We start from the raw sequence: 14,749 nt of genomic DNA, 5'->3' as shown, positions 1-14,749 counted from the left end.
ACTCTGAAATAAAGAATGGCTCTGCTTGTTCTACATTTGGGTTCGCAATATTATCTATCCAGCACCCATTCCCGGCCCCTGCCCACCTCGGCCTCCTCCTCTCCATTCCCTGTGTAGACCTGCCTTCTCCAAACAGCCTTCCTGGCCATCCTAGTCTTCCTGAATTCTCCCAAATAAACTCAGAGCACTTTTTGTCTGTTCTGTTTATAGGACACTTCGTCATTTACCACTTCATTACTGTTTATGTTATTCTTGTATTAATTTATACTTTTTATTTCAATGAAATAAAATGGGCAGTCCCAGAGCCCCAGGAGAACAGTTGCTGGCATGGTGCCATGTACCACAGCAAGTCCTCTTCCTGCACGAAAGACACCTGATGGCAGTGGGTGGGACTGAGGTAGAGAGAAGAGCCCCCAGAAATGAATATTTATGGCAAAACCAATGAACTCAGGTCCTTCAATGTCTTCTCTTCTTCAGAGGCCACTGGAAGTCAAAGGCATGCAGACCTTGGCCTGACACTCTCAAGAAGCATCTCAAGTGACTCCATAAGAGGCAAAGGCATGCTCCTTTATAAACCAGTGTGGTTAAATCAGATCTTGGCATTCCCAGACAAAACACAAGGCATTTTCATTTCTGTTTGTTTCTACTTCCCCACTCCTGCCTGCAAACAAAGGGCATGTTGCAGGTAAAAGGCATAAGATTTCTTTTTCCTTTCTGTGCTTCAAGGAATGGGGTGTTTCCTCCCAGGGAAACGAGACCCAGTCTCCAGAACATCAGACTGCAGAGGCTGGGATTTCCTCTGGGAGCCCTGGCCATCACTCCCCAGAGGCCCAAGCCCTGGGAGCAATCCATGCACGGACACTAAATCCTTTCTTGGACCCTAACTTCCTGGCTAGCTCCACCCAGCTCTCTCCACTGTAAAGCTTTACTTATCCAGCAGGGCATCTCATTTTCTCCCCCTCCTCCACTTCTTCAGTGCTCAGTAATTAAGGCCCATGAACCACTTCACCCTGGAATCTACACTCTGGGTATCACTTCTTTCCACCCTGTCACCCCTCTAGAAACTATTTTCTTACTTCCCCATCTTCACGGAGTTTCAGAACAATGTGAAATCCTACCCAGCTGTCCCAATGCTCCAAGTGCCTCCTTCCTCTGTGATTTCAACCAGCTGGTTCCATCTGCTCAGCACAGCCTCTCCCTGCCCTTCCCATTCTCCTGGCTCCTCACCTGGCAAGCTGTTCTCCCTCCCCCACAGGTGTGGGCTAGGCACCCCTTCTTAGCAGCCTGCCTTTCTCCCATCATCAAACACCAGACTCCTACCAACTTCCTCTCAAACTGGCTTCAACTCCTCCCACCCCTTCAGACGACCTCTGCCTTTTGCTGTGAATGACGCCCCAGTCCTACACTTCAAAACTATAGAATCACCATTAACTCTTCCTTTGTCTTGAGTACTGCTATATGGCAGGCATTTTATATGTATTATCTCCTGCGATTCTCACAAAAAAATCTTAGAGGTTGGCATTCGCATCCTGATTTTACTGATGAGGAAAGTGAGGTTCCCAGGAGTCAAGTGACCTGCCCAAATTCACAATCACATAACTGACTAAACTGGGATTATAGACCAGTTTTGACAGGCTGTCTAAAGCCCCCATTTTCCTTCCCAGTTGCACTCTGTTCTCTTCTTTATAAATTATCCAATCGGCTTCCATGCCCACTCTACTCAGAAATGCTCCCCATGTGAGCCCTTTGCTCCTGTGCGGACTCTCAGGCCCTGTGCAGACACAGGGCACGGCTGTGTGATCATGGTGGCAGGGGCTGGACGCACACTCCCACATGTCTGCCTGCAGTGCTGGCCTCACCTTGTGCTCACTCAGTGGGCTGGTATGTGCTCTGAGCTGGGAACTCTTCTTTCAAGGCATCTTTCTTTTTTACCAGTTAGGCTGACCTCCAGCCCAGGTGGAGGCTGACCCCTTTGTGTGGACTCCATCTGCACCTGGCTTACACCTCCTCTTGGCCTCAGGCCAAAACCCATCTATAAGCTACCTCCTCAGATCCTATCCTGGGTTCCCAGCTCTCTTTCCTCAATTTAGCTCTTCGTTTTCCAACTCTCAGCAGCAAACCTCCAACAGTACCTCCTAAGGAGTTATCGATTATGCAAACTAAGAGAGCAAAGGGCCCTGGCTCTCAGAGTTTCTGAGTCAGCAGATCTCAAGTGAAGATCAGGGAATCTGCATTTTAACAAGTTTTGTGGGATCCATACATAAAACTGAACTCATCTTGCTCAAGGTCAGGGCTAGCTGAGAAATAGACACATGAAGCACACAAATGGAGGTCACATTATCAGCCATGTTCCCAATAAAGCTGTAGCAGTGTGTGGCTTTATATCTATGGTCAAATGCACTTCCTAATATCCCACTCATGAGTGAGACCAGCTCCTGTGCCCAGTGATTAGCAAAGGAGGTAGGCCTTGGACTTTCCCATCCAGGTGATTGGAAGGCAGGCACATTAATTAACTCTCAGTTCTCATCCTTTCTCTTTCACCAGCATTGTGCCCACTTTTTCTCAATTTGACCTTTTCAGGGCTGTGATCGAATCCCCAGGTTCTCACACCTGGCTGCGCAGGAGCATCACACGACATTTTGAAAGATGTCAGTGCCTGGATCCAAATCAGAGCCAATGAAAGCAGAATCTCTGGGTGGGCACAGGGGAGCCATCAGGGTGATCAGCCAACCCAGGCATGACCAGGACTGTCCTTGTTTAAATACTGAAAGTCCCACATTCTGGGGAATCCTTCAGTCTGGGGAACACTCTAACAGTTTATTCTACTGGACGCTGGCATTTGTAAATCTCTCCAGATGATTCCAATTTTCAGCCAAGTTTTCAAAACAAAGGATTACTACATATGGGTGGAGAGATGCCCTTCCCAACCAGCCAACTCCCCAGGCTTTCCCTAAAGCCAGAGCTCACCTGCCTTTTGTTTTCATTTAGCTCAGGTGATCTCAACACGTGTCCCTGGACCAGCAGCATTAGCATCACCAGGGAATGTGTTTTTTTAAAAAAGGTAGAGCCAATTCTAAATAATTTTCTCTTCTTCCAGCTACAGATGGACCCTTTTCAAATCCTTACCAACAGCTTTCAACATTTACTGATTGAGAGAAGTGGGGGTTGAGGAGTTAACTGTCAGACAGGAGCTTGGTGTCCCAGGTGGTTTGAGCCTGAGAGGCCAGTCCCCAGGGAGGTGCAGTGGCACTCACAGGGGACTTGGCTTTGATTCAGATGCAACAAACTGACCACCACTAACTAGCTGGCTTATTTATGCCATCTCATTAAATTCAACACTAACTCTGTCAAGTATATGATGCTGAAGTTTTGTGGGATCCATACATAAAACTAAGTGTCCTCTTGCTTGAGTTCAGGACCAGTTGAGAAATAGATACATGAAGCAAACAGACAGAGACCACAGTATCAGCCATGTCCCTGATAAAGCTGTGGGATTATGCAGCCTTATATTTCTGGCGGAATGGACTTTCTAAAACCCCACTCATGAGTGAGGCCAGCTCCCGTGCCCACTGGTTGGCAGAGGAGGAGGCATGTGGACTACTCCATAGAAGCAGGCTCTTGACCTCACCACCCAGTCCTGGCCAGATGCACCCACCCTGCAGGTGGCAGATCCCAGAGAGGGGAAGGAGTGTTGAAGTGTGGTCAGACCCAGTGCATAACTTCTTCCAGAGTCACTGTTGGAGCTGCCTCACCTCTTCTCATGAGGGAGTGATGCAGAGAGAGAAGCCACAGCTCTGCACCCACTGTACAGTACAGCCACTCATGCTCTGACCCCACCCCTAGAGATGCTGACCTGGTCTGGGGAGGGAGCTGGGCCTTGATAGTTTGTAAAAGTTCCCTATCACTCCCTTGGCTAAGGGATCATCAAGATCGAGTAACCACTCTTAGGAGATCCTCTCCTGGAAACACAAAGCCCAGAATGTTCCTCTCTGAGACTGGGATTGCCCCTATTTCATAGCCAGGGACACAAGTGCTTGGGAATCCTGAGCATCCAGTCCTATGCCCAGAGCCTATGAACAGAATGAGTTAATGACAGCTTTCTCCAAATATCAGGCGGACTTGGGGGTTTTCAGCCAGCTTGAAGCCAGATCATTTATACCAGAAGTTTTAGAATTTCCTAGAGGGTTCATTAAAATGCAGCTCACTGGGTCCTACCCCCAGAGGTTCTAATTCAGAGAGAGGGCTATGTAGCTGTAAGAAGAAAGTTTGTGGTTAGGCAGATCCAGCTTCTACCATGGCTTTGCCACCACCTAGTAGGAAGGCCTTGCCTGGTTCACTCAACCTCTCTGAGGCTGTTTCCTCATTTGTCAAATAGAGATCATAGGAGTAATACCCTCATGTGCTTCTTGTGAGTTGAACTAGGACACACAGCACCCAGTGCAGTGCATGGTGCACAGTAGGAATGGGGATAAATTGTAGATGTTGATTATTATTTATGGGTGGTGTTCTTTAGGGAAGGCTTCCTTGAAAAGACTGGGTGGACATTTTGGATACAGGCAAGAATGCCAAGGGGAGAATGAGCCAAGTCTTGAAAGATGCAGGGAGGGGAGCCAGAAACAGAGCAGGAGCCAGTGCACAGAAGTGGGGATGATTGAACTGTGTGAAGAGGGTGGGGGTCTGCTGCAAATCTGGCTGGGAGAGGGGCTGGGACTCAGAGTCACCCAAAATAGAATTTCCTTGTCTCCAAGCTCACAGTTTGCTTACCCCCCTCCTCCCCTTCTCCCTGGGCCACTCTCCACATGCCTCTGTCCAGACTCATTTGTTAGAACTGCCCCCCCACTGCACCCCCACCCCTGCTCTAGGGACTCAAAGAATCTTAGCAATGTGTCCGACTCTATGTGCTAGAGGAAAAGAAGCAAAATAAAAGAGAAAACCCTCTTTCCAGGCCTGTGTCTTTGTATGACTTCCCAGTCTTCCTCTCCGACAAGCAATGGCCATTCTGAGTCAGCATCTGGTTAGAAGTATCCACACCAAGAGAGGCACGAACAGTCCGCCCCTACCACCCAACCACAAAGCCTTCTTTACCAATGCCTCTTTCCTCTTTTGTAACTAGACTCAATGCTTACCTACCAAGTCCTCCCTGATGAACTTCACTTGATTGCAAGAGTTCCTTCCTCCATATGTGCAGCCATTCATTTATCTATTAATTCCACAAATGTTCACTGAGCAGCTAACGAAGAGAGTACTAGATTTGAAGCTCACACAGTCACAAGGAGAAAATGGGGCCCCCTTGTTATGTTCTTCAAATTGTTCTCTTTTCTAACATGAGAAGAGACCTCCCAGGCACAGGTGAGACTCAGCCAACTCTTCTTCCTCTCTGTTTTGCACATACAAAACACTTCAAAGAAAACGCACCTGTATCAGGCACAGATAACACACCCCTATCCCGCAGACTTTAGAAATTTGCTTGAGCCTCAGTGTACGTCATCTTCTGTACATGCCTTGACTGCTATGTCTGACATCTTAACTTAGTGACCACCCTAACCAACACTTGACCTACACAGATGTACTAGGCGCTGGAGATGTGCAGATGAAGAAGATATACTTCTGAGCACCTAGAAATCACAGTTTCATGGGAGAGCCATGCACATAAACAGGTAGTCATAACACAATATGGGAAGCACATAGGTAAGACGTTTTGATGTGAGTAGAAAGAGGCATCTAATGCAATCTGATTGTTGACAAGGAGGACACCTGGGAAGACTTCCCCAAGGAGGAAATTCCAGAGCTCAGTCTTACAAAAGAGAAGCAGTAAGTTTGAAGCCAAGCCTACACATTGGCCTGATTCCTGCTATTTCAGACCATGTAAATCACTTCTCATTGACTTTGCTCCCTTCCCTTCCCTGTCCCTCCACCTCAGAATGTCCACATCACTGGGACTTTTGGAAAATAAATCCATGTGCACATAGTACGATTGTGTGTAGATTCCCCACTCCTTTTATTTAGAGTTAATATAACATCAAATAACATGATACTAATTATGTAATAAAAGCTAAAAATATAAAGCAAGAGTTTATTCCCGTGGGCTATTTTAGGGGTGACCAGATACCCCCCACCTTAGCCTTTCAACACCAGAACAACTGAAGGCCAGAGCTGAGTTTTCAAATGTTGTACCATGGTCCTTAATAGCTGGGAAAGCAGCTACTGGCAGACAACAAAGGGCAGGTTTGGACCACTGGAGAGCTGAGAGTCAGGGCTGTCCCAGGCTCTGCAGAAAGGAGCGCCAGTTGAGAGGCAAAAGCCTCCTTAGGGAAGCAGAGTGGGGAGGAGGCTGTCATACCACACTTCTTGTCAGGCACAGTCATCCAAACAGCTAGTGAAAATCATTGTTCATGTCAAGACTGAATGAGAACAGAAAGATGTAGGTATTCACATACATACGAATGGGAGAGAAGTTTTCTTTTTATTGTCACCCGAAAACATGCTTATTGATTTTATAGAGAACATGAGGGAAAGAGGGAGGGAGAGAAATACTAATGTGAGAAATAGTAATTGGTTGCCTCTTGTATTCGCCCTAACCAGGGACTGACTGAACCCTCAATCCAGGCATGTGCCCTGACTGGGAATCGAACCCACAACCTTTTAGTTTATGGAACAACACTCCAATCAACTGAGTCACACTAGCCAGAGAGAATTTGAAGTCCCGCAGCCCCTTGCTAACATGGAATGAGATTTCCTATGACATGAGGAGTCTGCCCTGATATTTTCCCCTAGTTGAGTTCACTGAAGTCAATCTCCCTTTCACTGGGGACTTTACACATTATTCAAGGGACCACATGTTTTTGTCACCGGGTGTTAGCTTACATGAGCCTGCACCCAAGACTCTGTTCTGAGAAGCAGCAAAAGCCTCAGGAATAGGATGGGATCAAGAATGTGGAATTTTTAGCTTCTAAACTTGGCTCTGCCACTGACTAGCTCCAAGACCTTGGGAAAGTTACTCCACTTCTTTAAGTCTTACCTTCTTCGTTGTTAAAAAGAGAATGTGACAGGACACACCACATACTGTAGTCATGAAAACTGATAGTTCAGGACTGATGATAGAGTATTTGATATCTGATACAGAGTCTTTTTATAAGGGAAATATTTAAAATGTTTCCTAATATATTTTGCCTCTGAGAAATCATTTTTTCCCTTTCCTTTATCTAGTACCCTTCTAATATCAGAGATAAGTCATGACCGATTTTCCCTAGGCAAAAAAAAAAAAAGCCCCCAGAACAAAAAGATTCATAAAATTGGGAACAGCTGCACTTTCTTCAGACAGGAAGAGGCAACAGAACACCTTTCTAGGACTAGTAGGGAAAGTAAGTAAATGGCCAGGACTTCACTCCCATCTGCACCTCCATGGCAAGAGGAGAGGAGGGATATCACTAGAAATATCCAAATGACTTTGAGAATCCTAGATGAGAGGCACATACCTGGGGAAATGCCACACCCATTGGAGAAGCCTTGTCTTTGGCTGGGCTCAGAGCAGCATGGCTCTGACAGTGGCAGGTTAGCAAGGACTAAGGGAGTTACCTGGGGGCTACACTCAGTCTCAGTCCTCACACCCAGTCCACAGCGGAACACTCAGGCCCTCCAGGAGCTGGTGGGAACCCCAGGACAGCCAGGGGGCTTGAGGAAGCCACAGGCCTCCACAGCCAGTGCCAGGTCTCTCTTCAAAAGTGCCTGAGTGGATTTCAGCACAGGGGCCCAAGAATCAGTGGGAACACAGCTCACATCAGTGGAGGTCAGCAGGGATACTGTGCTCCAAGGCCCTTTGGCAGCCTGGATAACACTGGAGAATCCCAGGCACCAGCCCACATGGGGAGGAGGGCCACAGTGGGAGGAGGGCCACGGTAAGAAGAGGCCCTCACAGAGGGTGTGCACTGTGACTTGACTGGACTGTGATCCAAAGCTGCTGTCTCACATCAGAAGAGACTCAAGTATTTATCAAGCTAAGATTTTTATTTCAAGTTATCAATTATAGTAAATAATTACTTTTTTCCTGCCTATGTGAATTGTAATATATACATTTTCACCATTCATTTCAGTATTAAATCTTCCATAAATACTAGCTGCTATCACCATCATCATCACTAAATAGATTATTCTCAGATTGCCACAGAGGAAGGGATAAGAGCTAGAAATAGCCCTGCTTGTTCCAGATCTGAGTCCTGGGAGGGCTCAGGAAGGTGGGTGTGGAAGGGCAGGGAGGAGTGAGGAGAGATGCAGCCTTTGGGACTCATCCAGAGTTTTAATCTCACCTATTCGCATTCTTGCAAACCTAGCCAAGCTCTCCCCTCTCACCTGGGTTTAACTCTAACCTTCTGTCCATTCCTCTGCTTTGTCTGCCCTTTCCTCACCCAGGAAGGGGCTGCAGAGGAGGAATGCCAAATTGCCTGTCCCCGAGCACCTGCCTGGCCTGCTCAGGGAGGGTTCTGCAGGGCTCCTCACCTCCGCACCCAATGACTGCCTTTTGGCCTTGGCAATACAGCACAGTGGTTAAGAGCCAGAACAGGAGAGTGAGGCTGCCTGTGTGAGGATCCCAGCACTGCTGCTCACCTGCTGTGTCATCTTTGGAATGTTCTTTACCATGCACCCCACCCCATGCCTCAGTTTCTCATATAAAAATGAGAACAATAATAGTAACCTGCCTCAGAGGGTACTGTGGGGGTAAATGAGTAGCTTGTGTACAGTGCTCAGAGCAGCGCCTGGCCCCTGGTTACCGCTGTGTACATGTCAACAATTGCCCACCTCTCAGTGAAGTTTTCCACGACTGTTTGAAGTAACCCTTCTTCCAAACTGTCTACCTCCCTCACCCTCCCATTTTCCACATAAACTTATCACCATGTGAGATGATCTATACTTTACTTTTTATATCATCTCTCTCTCCCACTAGAATGTAAGCTCCATGAGACATTTTAGTCCATCATTCACAGCTATATCCACAGTAGCCCCTTGTAATAAAGAATAAATATAGCCCTGGCTGGCGTAGCTCAGTGGATTGAGCGCAGGCTGTGAACCGAAGTGTTGCAGGTTTGATTCCCAATCAGGCCACATACCTGGGTTGCAGGCCACAGCCCCCAGCAACCGCACATTGATGTTTCTCTCTCTCTCTTTCTCCCTCCCTTCCCTCTCTAAAAATAAAATAAATAAAATCTTTAAAAAAAAGAATAAATATAGAAACCTTTATTCACTAGCTGTATGAATTTAGGCAGGTTATGTGCTTGATTTTATTCATCTGGAAAATGGGGCTGGTGCCTATATTCTTCAGAATGAGTGAGGGTTGAATGAGACGGTATTTGTGAACATGCCCATACCAGCCTTTGGCATGTGGTCAGTGGACACTGGCTGCTCTGGGAGCGCCAGGCTCGGCCTGACTCAGGCAGGGCCCGCAGTGGTTAATCCCTGACACTCTTCCACCAGGCAAGACACGGCTGGGCTGCAGGGCTACTGGCAGCTGTCCAGGTGGAAGATAAATGTCAGAGTTGGGTGCCTGCAGAGCTGCCCTGGTCCTCATATAGGGTCTTGACCCTGGGCAGCTGGAGTCTCTCCCCACCCTCTCCTGCTGAGAGAGGCTGCCTGGGCCTGGAGCATTTGGGAGCGGGTGCAGGAGCTGAGCGGTGGGAACCTCCACCCGCCTGGGTCCCACGCCACATCCTGGCCTTGGGGGAGGTGGGCCGAAAGCCTGAACTTGCTTCCCAGCCATTCCCAGGCGGCCCGCTCTCCTGCTGGCCCAGCTGGGCTGACTGCACCAGAGGGCGGCTGCAGGGGCAGGTCTTGCCTAGCACTGAGTTGTCCCCACCCACAAGGAGGATGACGCAGGCAGGCCTCAGCACAGGAGGGTCTGGATCCTGAGCTCAGCTCTGGCAGCCCTGAAGCCCACTCACCTTCCCAGCCTGGGGGAGAGACTGCGTTCAAAGGCAAATGAGCCTCCCGTGACCAAGTCTCATAGAGGACACATTGAAAAACTGACCCCAAGCAAGGTCATCTACCATTTCCAATTTCTCACAGTTCTTCAGCTTTCCAGCAACTCCCCCAAGAGTCCATCCTTCTCTCCACGACTGACCCAGAAAGAGTTGAAAACAGACAGACACACCATGGATGGTAAAGATGAGTAAGTGAAGCCCAGCTGTTACCCCATGGATTCATTCATTCCACAATCCCATATGGAACCCCCGCTCTGTGCTAGGCACTGTGCACTGCAGGGACGTGGGAGCAAATAAAACACAGACCTGATCACTGAAAACACTCTCGGCTGCAGAAGGGGATACAGCTGGTGAGCTGGTCGGGGAGGGGCAGCAGGCTGGGCAGAAGTGCACAGGGCATGATGGGAGTCTGGGAGAAGGGTCTCTAACTCCACCTGAGAAAGAAAGAAGAGCCAGAAATTTGGGGAGGGTGATACCAAGGTGCTTCTGGCAGGCAATGTCTTGGGGGAGAATATAGGAGCCAACAAATGATATCCCTCACGGTAGTGCCAGGTCAGAACCACTCTGGGAGACACTGGCCTCAGCTGCCCTCCTCTCAGCCCTTGGGGACTTTCACTAGGCAGTAAGCCCTCTGAGGACAGGAACACAGTCAGTCTGCAGCCACAGTGTTGGAACACTAATGGACACACACATGGGGAGCACTTGACAAATGCACCTGAATGTACTGAATAAATGAACTCCCTGAAGGTGAGGTCACTACTGGCCCTGAGGAACCCTTGCTATTCTCTTAACCCACTGGCACTCACAAAAATGTTATTGCCTAATTTTCTCTTGGTAAGTATAAAAACTTCACATGCTATACCGGTAACTCTCTAACTGGGGCCCAACAAGGTGTCTCCTCAACCTCCAACATGGGTGTCCTCTCAGGGGAAGTGCCACCAGCTTTCCCCACACACACCCATACTCCTTCCACAAGCCCTGGAACAGCTGCAAGAATCACACCACATGGACAAGGCCAGAAGGAGCAGGCAGTCGATGCCAACATTGGTACCTTGATCTGTACAGGACAGGATGCTGCTGCTACTCACAGCCAGTCCTAGGCACACTGGGGCCCATCTGCACACAGCTCCCAGCCCCCAACGGGGATACACGTACAAGGAGGGGGAGCCCATTTGAGTGCTCTGTTTAAACACCACCATGAAGCTGGCCCCTGGGTAATTCTCCCAAACACCAGCCACTCTTGCTTGCTTCTCTGGAAAATTACAGAGAGCACAAGTTCCCCTGGTGTTCGTGGTATGCATCCATGTGTCCACTCGTTGAGCCAATATTGAATAAGGACCTATTACATGCTAGACCCTGTCTCTGGGAACAGGAATACACAATGGAACCCTCAGATTCCTTGTGTTCCTGAAGTTCCTCATCCAGTGAGAGCCCAGCAGAGCAGCGGTTTTCACATACTGTGCCAGGTGCTACGGCAGGAGCAGGCCTGTGGGGGCAGAGAGAGGAGGGAGAACCTCACCTTCCTGAAACCGGTGAATGAGTGGGTGGGAAGTGGGGCTGAAGAGACTTTCCTGAAGTGGTGTTTGAACTGAGTGGAGACAGACGGAAGTGCCAGAGCTAAGAGACACAGACTGAAAGGTGGGGACTGCAGTGGGCATGGGCTTGGCCCATGAAGGAGGTCTGTCCTGAGAAGTAATCCAGTGCTTGGTCCTGAAGGGACCTTGGATTCTGAGATTGGGTTTCGGGTTTCCCAAACTCCCCTTTGGTCCATTAAGAGAATCTACTCTTGATCAAAGAGATCAAGGAGGTCAAGTGCACTTCACACCAAGACGGAGGTCCACCCCCCACATCCTACCTGGCACAGGGGAGCCTCAATGGACCCCTACTTATTTAGAGGGCTAATGTGTGAGGGCCACTGTTCTCCAGAGCAAGTAAGCACCATTCCACAAGCTCAGATGCAAAAATCAGACTCTGGCCTTGGCTGGCGTGGCTGAGTTGGTTGGAGTGTTGGCCCATAAACCGAAAGGTTGCAGGTTCGATTCCTAATGAGAGTGCATGCCTAGGTTACAGGTTCCGTCTCTGGTTGGGGCACGTGCAAGAGATAACAGATTGATGTTTCTCTTTCACATCGATGTTTCTCTCCCTCTAAAAATTCAATAAGCATGTTCTTGGGTAAGGATAAAAAAGAAGGAAAAAATCTGACTCTGGAAGACATGGTCCTGGATTCTAGCTGGCTACGCCTCCCCTCTTGGGGTGTCACTCCCCTGCCTGTGTGTAAGTGAACTCAAGTCCTTTCTCTGACTGCCCTGCAGAGGGTCCCCACCCAGTTGTTGAGAGGCATAGCATGTTGAGAGCAGAAATAACTGTCCTTATTGAGACCATTTTATTAAGGAGAAAACTGGGGCCTGAGAAGCAAGGCCACCACCCTAGAGTCCACAGCACACTCACCACAGGCCACATCTCAAACCTCATCCTTGAATCCTTGGCACAGAGCTTTTCTATCCCAACAGAGAACAGTCGTAGATAAACCCTGGTTTGGTTCTTGTTTTCCCCTTAAATAGTTTCTACTAAAGACTGTGTACAGAGTAAAACAACAACTACAAAAATGCAATTAAAGAAAACCCCACTAATTTTATGACATTTATCGGTGAATATTTCCCTAAATATTGAGTCCTGTTCCCTAATATCTCAGAAACAAATTCACAACTTCTCCTTGTCTTTACCTCAAACATTCTCTTTCAAGCATGGAGAATATTTAGAAACCCTTTTCTAACAGAAAAAAAGTGCTCCATTTTTGACTGTTGGTCAGTCCAAAATGTTCTGAGCTGCCAAACTGATGTTACAGAATCTCACGACTGAGCATACGATTATCATTATTTGCCTTCCATTAGAATGCCTTTTCATATTCCACACCTGACTTTTACGTAGATTTTCCTTAATTGTTTATATGCAAATAGCCCTAGGATGAAGTGATGAAAATCAGCAGCAGAAGCAGAAAGCAAGAGATTTGGGAATTTCAGGAGGATCAGGTGGCATTTGGGATATGTTTTCCAGGAAAGAAGAGCCATTGGTCATACCGGCTACATAACTTGAGGATTCTGTTGAAATCCAAGAGAGAGAGAGAGACAGAGATCGAGACTCAAGACTCCCCAGAAAGCCCAAATGACTTCTCTCCTGCTGTAGAACTAGCACCTCAGAGATGCTCACCTTTTGGGAGATTTGCTTTCCCGAAATGGCCCCAGCTACTCGCAGAGCACGGCTTTGTCCTGTGAGTGATAGAGATGAAGCAATGATGTATAGGAGGCAGGAAGCTCCGAGATTCCCAGGGGAGAAGGGGAGGGCTCTCAAGAGTCAAAAAATATCTGCCACCAACTGTTGGTTGTTTGGACTTGTTACACCAGATACGGAGAGCTCACCCTAGAACCACTTCCTTCCAGACCTCTCCTCAGCCAGCTGAGCAGAAGCTAACCACAGCTTTGTTATTTCTCCCCAGTATCCTGTAAGGCAGCTCAATACAGAGGCAACAAGGAGAAGCTGGACCAAGGTTGATGTCTGATGGGGAAGGAAAGTAAGTTCATTAAGCCAGCCTGGTATATGCCGTATCCAATATTTACCAACACACCCATGCCTTTGGGACACATAAAATATGAGCCTCATCCCCATTTCCTATTGAAAACTGGAGATTCTCAAATGTGAAGCCACTGGCCCTGGACCATTTAGTAGTGGTAGAGCAGGACCGGATCTCTCTCCTACCACATCTTGTCCAAGAGGGGCCAGGACCATCGCATGCAGTGTTCACTCTGTGAATTGGAAGAGGATTCCACTTTCAAGGGGATGTATGAAGCCACCTTGCCCACAGGGTACACACACCTGAGAGGAAAAGCACCGGCCAGACACTCGGCACCGACACCTGTGTGCAGCTGTGCTCCTGCAGCTCCCAGAGGCCCAATTCCAATTTCCATCAGCCCAATGACACCCATGTCAGGCAGTGGTGCTGGCTGAGTCTGAGCACCTTCTCCCGAGCACCACATAGAGTGTGTGGGCAGGGGACACAATGGCTGGGCTGCTTCTATAGCAATATGGAAACTACTTTTCCCTTGAGTAGTAACACCCTTTTTAAACTCACACCACAGCTCTGCATGGGTAAGCAGGCTCCCCCTTGGCAGACAAGTCACCCAGGCCCCACCTGAAGCCACCCCAGGCCACCTCTCACCAATGTCCTCAGTAGCCAAGGAGTTAGAATAACCTGATTCCCAAGAAATACACTAGCAAATCCGGGGTACTGGATCCTCCCCTCCTACTCACTCCTAGCTGGCCTTGCTCCACATTCCACCTGCTCAGAGAAATGCCCGGGAAGGGAAGGGAAGGGGCAGCAGAAATTCGTGCTCTGGACCCTGCCTGGAGCTGGCCCCCCACAATCTGACTTCCGTGGCACCTTCTATAGTGAGAAAACACTCCAGTCTTCTCTGGCCCACAGTCCCCTCTCTCCGCTCCCCCTGCACAGAAGCTGCGAGGCCTCCCCTCCATGCTGACACAAACCCTCCATCCTGAATCTGCACAGCCATCTCTGTCAGGGATTTGGGGCTTGTTTTCTTAATTAACTTAAAATGCTAACAGGGGAGCCCAGGAGCTGGCAGGGGCCTGGCCTTCAGCAGCTGCTAGAGAAAATTCTTGCTTTGAAATCTGGATCACTCACGCTCCCCCTCAAACACTGCAAGGGATGTCAAAACAAACAGGGCACTGGATCTTGGGGCAGACTCCAGTTACAGGGCCGGGGATGT

At 48.6% G+C, this 14,749-nt stretch overlaps 1 protein-coding gene across 3 annotated transcripts in view; it reads right to left on the bottom strand.

The window, feature by feature from the left end:
• The window catches only part of DAAM2 (dishevelled associated activator of morphogenesis 2), a 110,961-nt gene that overhangs the window by 62,294 nt on the left and 33,918 nt on the right, over positions 1–14,749 (bottom strand). Inside the window, exon 2 of one of the 3 annotated variants that reach the window (XM_036024069.1) lies at positions 10,275–10,402. The exons of the other annotated variants lie outside the window; for them this stretch is intronic. The gene's annotated coding sequence lies outside the window, so the exon portion shown is untranslated. The remainder of the gene's footprint in view (positions 1–10,274; positions 10,403–14,749) is intronic. 3 annotated transcript variants of the gene reach the window in all.

The sequence above is a fragment of the Phyllostomus discolor genome, chromosome 4 (assembly GCF_004126475.2).
Source record: "Phyllostomus discolor isolate MPI-MPIP mPhyDis1 chromosome 4, mPhyDis1.pri.v3, whole genome shotgun sequence".
Taxonomy (NCBI): Eukaryota; Metazoa; Chordata; class Mammalia; order Chiroptera; family Phyllostomidae; genus Phyllostomus; species Phyllostomus discolor.
This window is presented reverse-complemented; position numbering and strand designations above follow the sequence as displayed.